The following is an 11,525-nucleotide window of genomic DNA, read 5'->3' as shown; positions in this document are numbered from 1 at the left end:
AATTAAACACAAGTAGTTGTTGTAATTCTCGAGGGACAATAAAACTCGCCTTTCCACCCCCCAAAAGAACCCAGGGTGCGTGAAATAATACGCCCACCCTGGTTAAAAATTCCCAATTTTCACCCTCGTGCTTTTGAATTAATTATTCAGAACTAATTGGAGGAGTTTTGGGAACCCACGATTAGATTTGCAGTTTTTGTAACATCTAATTTCAACTTCACAGCGGCGAAAGAAGATGAGAAATTCATCAATTGTTTAGTCCTTTATTTCCATCTGTGATTTGGTTCAGCTTCAAAAAGGGTTTTGAAAAATAGATTATCTCATCATTGTTTATCGACCAATATGCTTTTCTTTTCTATTAAATTTTACTTTTCAAATATACATTTCTTTAACGAATGTCTCCCAATTTTAAAAATTGGTGATATATGTTACTCAAAAACATCAAAAAATTGCTGATCGGTTACAATTGCAGAAGATTTATCTTTTTGTCCCAAAAAGCTTCTTTTATATAAAAAGTTCTTTAAAATTGGTATACCCTGAATGCTAAGGCTTACCAAAATCATGTTATGCGAATTTGTGCATTCGTTACCAAAAAAAAGAAAATAAAATAAGTGTGCTTGGTTTTCATGCAACTTGATCGGGTTAAAATTCTTAGATTAAGAGCCCCAGCCCCAGTCGAGAACAAAAGTTAATCTTGCAAGATCTTGCAAGAATCTTGCAGGAAAAAGTTAATCTTGCAAGATCTTGAAAGAAAAAGTTGATCTTGCAAGAATCTTGCAAGAATCTTGCAAGATTAACTTTTTTAAAAAGTTTTATTGCTTGTTTACTACAAAATTGCACCAATTACCCCCCCCCCCCCCTCCCGAAAGGTAAGAAATTAAAACGAAAGGTAAGAAATAAGAAAGTGTTCTCTTAGTCAGATGGTTTTATCATTATCAGTCCTAAAGCAAAAGAGAAAGATTAAAACGATTTCATCTTTAAACAATTTCAAAATTTCATGCGACCCAAATGCGACACAAAACGAGAGTCTTAGAAACGAGATTAAAAAATAAGAACACCGTTCGTTAATAACTTATGAACCACAAATTTAGAAAAACAATCTAAAGTTAACGTAAAAATCTTAGGATGAAGGTTAAAAAGGCCGTCAACTTATTTCAATTCCATTCAAAAGACTTTCACTTCATTTCATTGCTTAAGACTACAAAGTTATGTTTTATTACCGCTACATTAAATAACAGGAAGCTCTTGTTCTAGTTTTTTACGACAATCTAATAAATTAAATTTTTCAGGCTTAATTATTTGGCTTTTGAATTATGAAATTAATTCATGAAATTAAGCTTTATGAAATTAAGACTAACAAACTAAGAATTTGTCCTAAAACATTGTCAATAAACTTGCAAAATTCTATTTCATAACATCATAGCATTAAAGGGAACACGAAGGCTCGGTAATGTGCGTTCTCACATAATGGTCCGACCCCGCTCATCCACGTTTTGATTTAATTGTGAACCAATTGAGGAAGAGATAGAAAACTTTCAAAAACTCACATAATGTTTAACTAACAACTAAGTGAAAAAAAATGTTGGATTAGAGGGCCGATAAGACTTGCCATTTATGAGAGTACTGGACAAGACAAATACAGGAATCAAATAATTGCAAACATTAATTACGACCAAAACACCCGTGTCCGGACAAAACAGTCCCAGACAAAAACAGTCCCAGACGAAATAGTCCCAAATTGCAAAATTTTCCCAGACAAAACAGTCCCAGACAAAACAGTCCCAGACAAAATAGTACCAAATAAAAAAATGAAACAATTGTAAATATAATCTACAAACAGTTAACAAACTTAATTAATAAGTTAACCTTCTGAATGCATTATTTTTAATTGATATGAATTAGGACTAAACCAAAAACTTGTTTAAAAATAAATTATTTGTCAAAAACTATGTTGTAATCAGCTTAGTTTTTGTTCAAAGAAGAACAATCATATGAATACTTTAAGGGGCTTCTTTCTTAATTGATGTTCACATGTTTGACTCTATCTTTAGTTCGGACTATTTTGTCCGGGACTGTTTTGTCTAGGACTGTTTTTGTCTGTTCACCCAAAACATCATGTCCACATTTTAAAAATACTTACAACAAAAGTAGACGGAGACAGATAAAACCTTAACTAAACAAACTAATCTGCACTTTATTAGATAAGTTATGAAACCTGTAAATAACGGGACTGGGTAACAGGTCGACAAAGAAGAGAAGAAGGGGCAAAATCCAAAACTACGTTTCATTTTTTGAAAACAAACAAACTCAAATTGATAGAAACTAATGATGACCAACTCGGCTCATTACGAAATTTGGTTTTTAATTCATAAGAATTAATTGAGATCTGTCATTGGCCATAATACGCCAGTCCACTACAAAATGAACGACAGAAACAAAAAAAATCAATTTATTTTAACAAGAAAGCGGCGTAGAAACCATGAAAATCACAAGCTATTCAAAGAAAACCTTAAATGTCTGCAATTGTCCATTTTCTAAACGCAAATTGGGCCATGTCAATAGTGTGATTTCGTGGCAAGGAAAACGAAAAAAATAATTCAGAAACGGGCAAAAGTTCAAAAATCCCTCTCCTCTTATAAAAATGAATAGATCCAAAGCCAAGAAACGATTACTTGAAAATATAGCTAATAAAGCCATTGTGAAGCTTGGATATTGGAAGAGATTTGTTGTTACAAAGACCAAACAACAAAATTGACGAAAAATAAAAGTCACAAAGCTCAAAAGTTCATTGATTTTCATGAAGTTTTTTTAAATTCAAACAAAACAAGCTTTGAATTTAAAGCAGAACAGATTAACGGGCAACTGCTTGGGAAACTATTTGTGCTTGTTAATAGTGAGATCAAGTCATAAGAAGCCAATAAACCCTTTGTCGAAGCCAATTGTTGAAGCCATAAAAAGTTTAATTCATTGAAAACCACTAGAAAAACTAATACAAAATGGTGGGATTTTTTGCTTTTTTCTATCGACCTTCAATTTTTCTTCTTGTAGAAGGTTCTTTGTGAAAAATGCAACAAAAAGAACCAAAGTTATTGACCAGTAAAGATACCTAAAAAAATCTTATAAAAACTCATTTCAAATCCTAAAGAAGTCAGTCAAAACATAACCAACAGCAACAACTATGTTTGGAAGCGAAGGAAAGTTGAAGAAAAAGATGAGATCATAAACAAGACTTAGTCATTTGTCGACGACTATGAGAACAAAAATTGGGATGCACAAAAATACTTTCTCAAAAAAGTGAAAGTCATTAGAACAATTGGTTATAATACAAAATTGTTGTAAACAGATTCATAAAAACATCTAAAGAAGCGACTAAAGATTTTGAATAAAGGAACATGCCGTACAACAACAAAGAACTACAATTAAATACATAATCAGAAACAATTCCAGTAACGTTTGTGAGAGAACGGCTTCCCAGTAATTAAAATCATAAAGCTGTTCACAAAAACTTCCGGAAATATTTTTTTTCGCATTCCTTCAATGCTAATCGATGCTATCTTTATTGTGATTATTTGAAAAGGGAGCAAATAAGAACCTGAAATACAGGAAAATATGCAAAAATCACATAATATTAGGAAATTTTGTTGTAAGAAAGCCAGGAAACCATTAGTTTAGAATAAAAGCACTGTAAAAGAATGTTTTATTTACGTGTAATAAGTTTTTGCTTGTATACAATGAGACGTAGCTGCCTTCGGACAGAAATTACATAGACCTATACAAACCTCCAAGCTTCACTGCCATTTTATTAATTGAAATTTACTTATATTCATCAGAGGAGCTAGATAACAACTGGAAGCATTAAAAAGGTTCACCTATAGTTGTTAACAGTCGCAGATGGATAGTTGATTGACGAGAAAAAAATCAAGAGGTTGCAAAAAGAATGAAATATGAAAGCAAAACAAAAGAACTCATTTGATTTTTACGAAAACACATTGTCAGAGACATAACAGTTATGAGCTTTTCTCTGAAAACATAATATCTCTTCATTTGGCCTCATTATATTGTAAAAACAGATTTTTTGCTATTAAGGCCTTGATCTTATTCAGTAATCAACAAAAAATATCAAAAAGGCAAAAATAGTTTGAAAAAAAAAACCGCCACGATGTAATCCGAATATTTATTGGTTGTAATAGTCCAAGCTGAGTCACAACTCAGCCCTGATTTTGGTGCGCGTCCAACAAGAACAATAAATTATTCCTTATGATTGAAACTAATATATTAAACTAATATTCGGAAAATTGAGCGAAAGTTTTAACAAAAAGGCTCGCATAAACCTATCGACAAACCTCTTTAAAAGTAAAGCAGGATCTTTTCCGTTTTTGCCCCCCCAGTACCTTATGCGCCCCCAGTTACAGACTACCTGCCATTACACAGCAAATCCTTTTGTAAAAATTGGCACGTGTGTCTGGGGGCTCATATAATATGAGCCCACTAAGCTGAGGGGCACAAACGAAAAAAAATCCGTAAACCCAATAACAATTTTGTTAGCTGTTTTGACAAATTTTAATAAATTTGGAGAGTAATTGGTCAAGTAATACTAAAAACTTGGAACTAAAAAAAGAACGTTATTCCGAATGCTATTCACAAATTTCAACAAAACCTCCATAAATCCCCGTAAGAAACGAAAATCAAAAATTTTTAATTTCCATTTTCTACGCTGTCTAATGACAGTCTCAATTCCTTACAAGGAAAATATCGATCGGTCAAAATTGACTGAACAAAAAAACCCAATTGATTATATAGTTCCTCACTCCACAAATGGCTCGGAACATTTATTAAATTTGCATAAAAACGCAAATATATGTCTAAAGAGAAATTAAGAGCAAGCGTAAGACCCGCTGCAATCCATTTTCTAGAACTTCACTACCATTTGCAGAAAAATTAGACTGACTAATTCATAGAGAAATGCGGTTTCCAACCACTTGTTTGACCAGATTAGAAACTATTTTATCTGTCTTCGAGTAAACCACAAATTGCTGTAACGTGGAATCACTAAATGGGCCATTTTTTTGTTTTCTCATTTTTTTCAGAAAAAGGTTCTAATTGAAAAATTCTAACTTTACGACGCCATTTCAGGATGATTTGCGATCTGCAAATATTATTTTCTTGAACTTCAATTTGAAGTTGCACCCAATTGATTGTTTGGAAATAGCATTTTCCGCAGATTGGCCAGCCAATTTGCGTAATTAGGGGACTTTTGGAGTAGATAACGTGGGGCGGATTGTACTCATACTTAGCTTGAAATGCGGCATTGAAGTTGTGTATTGTAAGTTCAAGACCAAATGGATTTTTCATTGTTTGCAATTTCCATGTCTCTCAATACAGAAGCTAAAACCTCTTAAAACCATCCGGAACATCTTATTTGTAACTGAATGGTGTTTATCTCTGCGAGCATCATTTGTAGAGATTTTCAAGGCAAGAAAAATTTAACTACGCATTTCGTATTTTAACATTGCTCGATGTAAACGAAAAAAAAGTCAAAGAACATGAGTTAGACAATTTTTTAAAGATATTGCTGAGTTTTCAAAAACTGCTTCTTCAAAAAGAGGTGATGTATTTGTTTTTGAAGAAACTATCAATGCCTGCTACAAAAAAATTTTTGCTTTTGTCAAATAAAATAAGCCTGCATATATTTATCTAAAGTCATCATCCTGGAATTGACAATTTTAATGTTTGCCAAATTTTAGCTACAGTTGTAATTTTTGTTTTGTCAGCAATATCAGTACAGGGTTTAAATGTCGCCACCCTTGCAGGGTATTTTTATTCATTTACCGTAAACCGTAACAGAGCAAAATTTGCAGGATCTGCCATTCTCCAACGTTTGTGGTAACCCGGACCTACGTTACATAGCATTGCAGTGCTGAAAATGTTTTTCTCAATTAGGAAATTCTGTCATAAAAATTATCCTGATCATGACACCTTTTATTATGAGCATGCATGAAAAGAGTACTTTCGATTCTGAACTGAACAAAGGCCCGCATAAACAAATGCCTTCCTTTGCAAGCGCCATTAAATCTAAGCCGCCTTTTCTTTTGATATGCATAGTTAAGTAGCATCTTTCCGTTGCAATTATGAAACAATAATCTTGAAATCCTGAACAATCATGAAATCCATTCACTGCGCTTAAGTGCAGTGAATGCATTTCATGATTGTATAATTTTTGTGCGTCAAAGACATCCTTTCATTTACTAAAATGGATTTGATTTTGCTGTGCAAGTCACGCCAATGTCTGCAAACAATTGACGAGAATTGCATAAATTATCCTTCATTTCACCTGATTATGCACATGCATACACCCGTGAAGAAAGTTCTCCATCTAATTAAGCTGTTGAGGACGTCTATGATGATTATTCCACAAACTACGTTAAATTTCCAAGTCAAACTCATCTTCATTTTTTTTTTCATTCGAGCCGTTGTTTTTGAAACTTGATCAATACTATTGGTTCGTAGGTTCTAATTCTCTCACGCATGTATTGTTAGAAATTAGCTCCAGACCATTCTCATCCACATGGTCTTTCATTAAAGCCCACTAAATTACCACAGTTTGCACAATTATTAGTTTTTTTTATTGTACTGGATAATGCCTTTGAAGTTTGCAGGAAATGCTTTTCGATTCCTTTGAATGTTAATGAAGGAACTATTCGCATTGACGGTTGTACTAATTGTGTAATGTAATCCAACGTCCCAACTACTTTCCATTGATTCTATCTTACCATCTCGATCTTGACTGCTGGTTCGAGAACTCGTTTGGTTGCAACTGTTTCCTTCAATAGCTATCCCTGTTTCTCCCCGTCAAGTTTTTTGGCAATGAAAACATCTCGTGTGATATTTCTTCATGAATTTCAAGATCGCAATTGGGTGAAAACTCCCGCAATATACCACAAACTTTTTCTATGGGTTACCCTGATAGTAATTTGTTGCTTCAGGAACACAGATCTGTCAATTGTTCAGCTGTGTTTTTAGTGAAAATACTATCCAAGACATACCATTGATCTTTTGTAGACAGTTTGTATATCTCGTAACTTGATTCTTCTGAACAGAAGACTCTTCGTTCCTGGTCTCCAAGACAGACATAGGAAAACGAAACTGCTTTACTTTAGCAGACTTTCCATGGACGGTCACTACGTATAATGACAGCTGCCTCAAACTTCTGACTATTAGACCAATTGTTCTTTAGCTGCTTTTTTGGGTTCCTGTATTCTCTTTCACTCTGACCTGAGTGGTTTTTGAGCTGAGCGGTAGATCAAAGTTATTAGGATTGTTTTACAAAGAACATCGATAGATACTCCTTCGTTGGCCGGGATAGCAAGTTAAAAAATCACACGCCAGCATTCCCACCGGAGAAATGGTCCTAGTGTTGACTTATCCCCAGAGTGGTTCTAGTTCAAAAACTTTATGTTCTTCTGTCTCTGATTGCTCCATGGGGTACTCCGTTTCTAGAGCAAAACAATTTTGATGCAATTGCTTTCAATTTAGTTATGATAGAAAGCGGTTGGGTCTTAGCATTGAAAGTCAGCTCAGCAAAAATTTCAGTTTAGCTGACTTTTCTGTTAAAGTTGCACTAAAAAATATCTGCTCTCGAAACGCGGTTTAGACAATTAACTAGAGTTTATTATGAATTGAGGAGCAAAAGTGATAATTGAATCAGGATATTACGATAAGAAGAATGAAAAAAATTGATTAAGAGGCAGGATGTACAGCTGATTTCTTATCAGAAAGAGGGAAAAGTGCTGTAGTTGGACAAACCTTTTTTTAAAAAACTCATCAGGAATCAAGAAACAAAAATCAAGAATTAGAATTAGGTCAATACAGAAGTTTTCCTACCACAGCCTTATAACTATTTCTGTACAAAAAGGATACTCTCGTCTTCGCAGTAGGATTTTTTGGGGGGCCCTCTATGTAATGCTTCAGGTGATTCAGATGTTGTAGCTTCTGATGTTGGTACTTGCACCCTGATGTTGGGGTAAATTCTTTGAGCAGTGGCCTGGCTCATTAAAAACCACCTCTATTTGGTGCAAACTTAGAGCAACTGTTCTACATTTGTTTTTCTAGCCTTTTCAAGATTTTCTCTTGCAATCAGATCCAACATGTCTCTGAGTCCCAAAACCTCATCGTTTATTTCGTTTGTTTTCTTAACGTCCATATTGTATACAAACCGAAATTTTTTTTTGATAAATGTACCCCATTATCACGTTTGGGTATGGAGTTTTTCATTGAACGCTAGTGTAGGGGTTGCAAATTAGCACACAAATACACACACAAACTATTACACACACACACCTAAAAGATACACTAACTAACATACACACAGATACACAAATACCCACAAACACACACAATCACACAAAATCACACTAAAAAATAACACAGACCCATTCACACAAAAACACTCACACACATGAAAACGCAGACCAACACGCAAACACACACACAAACACATAAGCACGCACACAAACACGCACATATACACATTCAAAAACAGACACACAAAAATACACACTAACACACAAACACGTTAGCACACGTTCATGCACCCGAGCATAAACCAAATTACACAGAAACAAACGCACGCACACACAGACACACATACACACACAAACACGCACGCACTAACTTACGCATATACACACACAAGCACACACACACACACAATCACACACACAAACAAGCGCCGATGAACACACAAACACACACAAGCAACGACAAACACACACAGAAGTCATCACAAACATATATATATATATATATATATATATATATATATATATATAATATAAATAAACATATATGTATATATATATATATATATATATATATATATATATATGTATATGTATATGTATATATATATATATATATATATATATATATATATATATGTTTAAAAATTTATATGAATTTATATATATATATATATATATATATATATACATATACATATACATATATATATATATATATATATATATAATATAAATAAACATATATGTATATATATATATATATATATATATATATATGTATATGTATATGTATATATATATATATATATATATATATGTTTAAAAATTTATATGAATTTATATATATATATATATATATATATATATATATATATATATACATATTTTGTACACATACACGCACACACACACACACACACACACACTTAAATATATATATATATATATATATAAATATATACATAAAAATTATATATAATTATACAGATATAGAATTGAGAGTATTCTGTTTTGCCTATAATATTTTATGCTCAGTTTTTAGTTGAGACAATAGTTTTCTGTTTAAACTTTTGTTGTACAATTGTAAACAGTTGTCATGTTTTACGCCCCTCTTCTCGTATTTTTTTTGTTGGCAAATGCGTTTGAATGGTCCTTTCAGTAAATATATACAGTTGTTCTTTAATAATCTCTGTTTTGTTTAAATTGAGGGAGGTGACATTTTTTATTCAATTATTCGATTTGCTGTTCTATTCTCATAATCGAACTTTTATGATACTTCAAACACAAATAAATGGCTCCAAATCTTCATAGCAGCAACCTTTTTTGGCATTTGGTTTAATATAGCAATGTTTTATTTTCGCCAGAAAGTTGATGTAAGTTATGGAAATATTGATTTCTAATATTCATTTTGATACATTTTCAAGAATTTTTAACGTCAAGGAAAAACGTCAAGAACCGCGATATTGGATCTCAAGAATTGCCAGAAAAAACTATCATAAATAATCGGAGGCCAGAGATTCTATTTTGCAAATTTTATAAAGTAAATGAAATGAAAACTAGCGTCATTTGGAGCGGCATTTTTGATGCGACGTTCAAGCTCAGACAACTGATCCTATAAATTAATTTGAAACTACTTTTTTACGACAACTTTTGAATAATTCAATGGTACTTTCTTGGATCATTGCTTTGATTAAATTGATGACTGAAACCAAATTTGGATTTTGTAAAATAATATTTCTTCAACTGCAAATCAATCGCATTATTTAAAATTTGGTTTGATGGCAAAATTTGTCTAGACAATTGTCTCTGCATAATCTGTTAAGACGAATTATTTAAATTTTTTTTTCATCCAAAGAAGAAGATTTTGCGTAGCCTTATAGAATTTCTGAAATTTAATATCTCTCAAAATTGTTGGACTTGATTTTTCCCTTCCAGATTCTTCTTCGTTCGCAGTAAGGGAAGACTAAACGTTTCGGTCAACTTTGTCCAATTTTAGGCAATTTTTCCGTTATTTCTGGAAAATAACTTCAGGTTCTTGAAATTGAAGGTAAAATAAGGTTCAGTTCATAACGTTCGACGCCATTAAAAATTTACATCATTCCATCATCTTGATCTTTCAAACAAAAATTTTGAGTTATTTATATTCTTGTTAGGAAAAATACGTTTAATTCACGTAGGCACAGTTGCTTATTTTCTGAACAGATATTTTGAAGCCGAGCACTTGATTGGTTTCCAAGACTTGTTTACTTTGTTGGCCATTTGGTTAAATAGCCAGAAAACTATTCTGAATTAATTTTTCACAATCTTTTACTCATCAACTCCTTCAAAATCAGCAGTTTCCTAATGTACTGTACTCTTTCACGTTACCATATATTATAAATGTTATCATTTTTCATTCCTAAAAATATTTCTTTCATTTGAGAAAACTTGAAATAGTTTGTTATCTTAGAATTCGGTTACTTTCAGGATCTGTTCAGCTGTTTTTTACCGCCGTCCGAGGTGCTCGTTCACGATTACACGATTGTCGGCAAACAGGGGCGTGTGAAATGTGTCCAGACGAACTACAACCAAACTTTCCAGTCACAATTTACCTTGAAGCAAAATATGACCCAACTTGTGAAGACAATCAAGACCTTGATATCCTAGACAAAACATTTCTTAATTCGGGTCTTTCCAAAGGTAGCCTCTCCCTAGGTAAGTGGGTATAGAGCGTATAATAGCCGCCCAATTAGAGCAATTATATCAAACATACAATTGTTGGTCACTTACTTCATGCTGGGTGGGCGCGATAAAACCAAAAAGTTCAGCGAATTCTCGAAGAGCCTTCTTGTGGTGGAAAATCTTAATGACATTATCTGAAAACCTTGCTAAGAAACTGTTTTTTTAGTTAGTTATGTAGTTATGTATACAATTTCGCCCCTGAAAATCCGTTTAATCAGTGATAAATTTGACCCAGCGAGAATCCTTCCTAAGAAATGAGCAATGACCCATAAATTAGATTTATGATTTTTATGAATTAATCACACAGTATCCTTCATCTTTTAGTTCTCGCACCTGGAGCGCCGTTTTTCACCTTGTTCCCTGTGTTTTTTTGCGCCATTTATTTGAGCCGAGCTTACAATCTCCTATTTAACAAAAACACATTCTATAACTAACATAACACTATATATTTCCAAGACACTGTATAGGTCACATGAAGTTGCAAACCAATTGAACGGTTGAAAA

This window comes from Convolutriloba macropyga, chromosome 12 (genome assembly GCF_964194025.1).
Source record: "Convolutriloba macropyga chromosome 12, txConMacr16.3, whole genome shotgun sequence".
NCBI classification, from domain to species: Eukaryota; Metazoa; Xenacoelomorpha; order Acoela; family Convolutidae; genus Convolutriloba; species Convolutriloba macropyga.
This window is presented reverse-complemented; position numbering follows the sequence as displayed.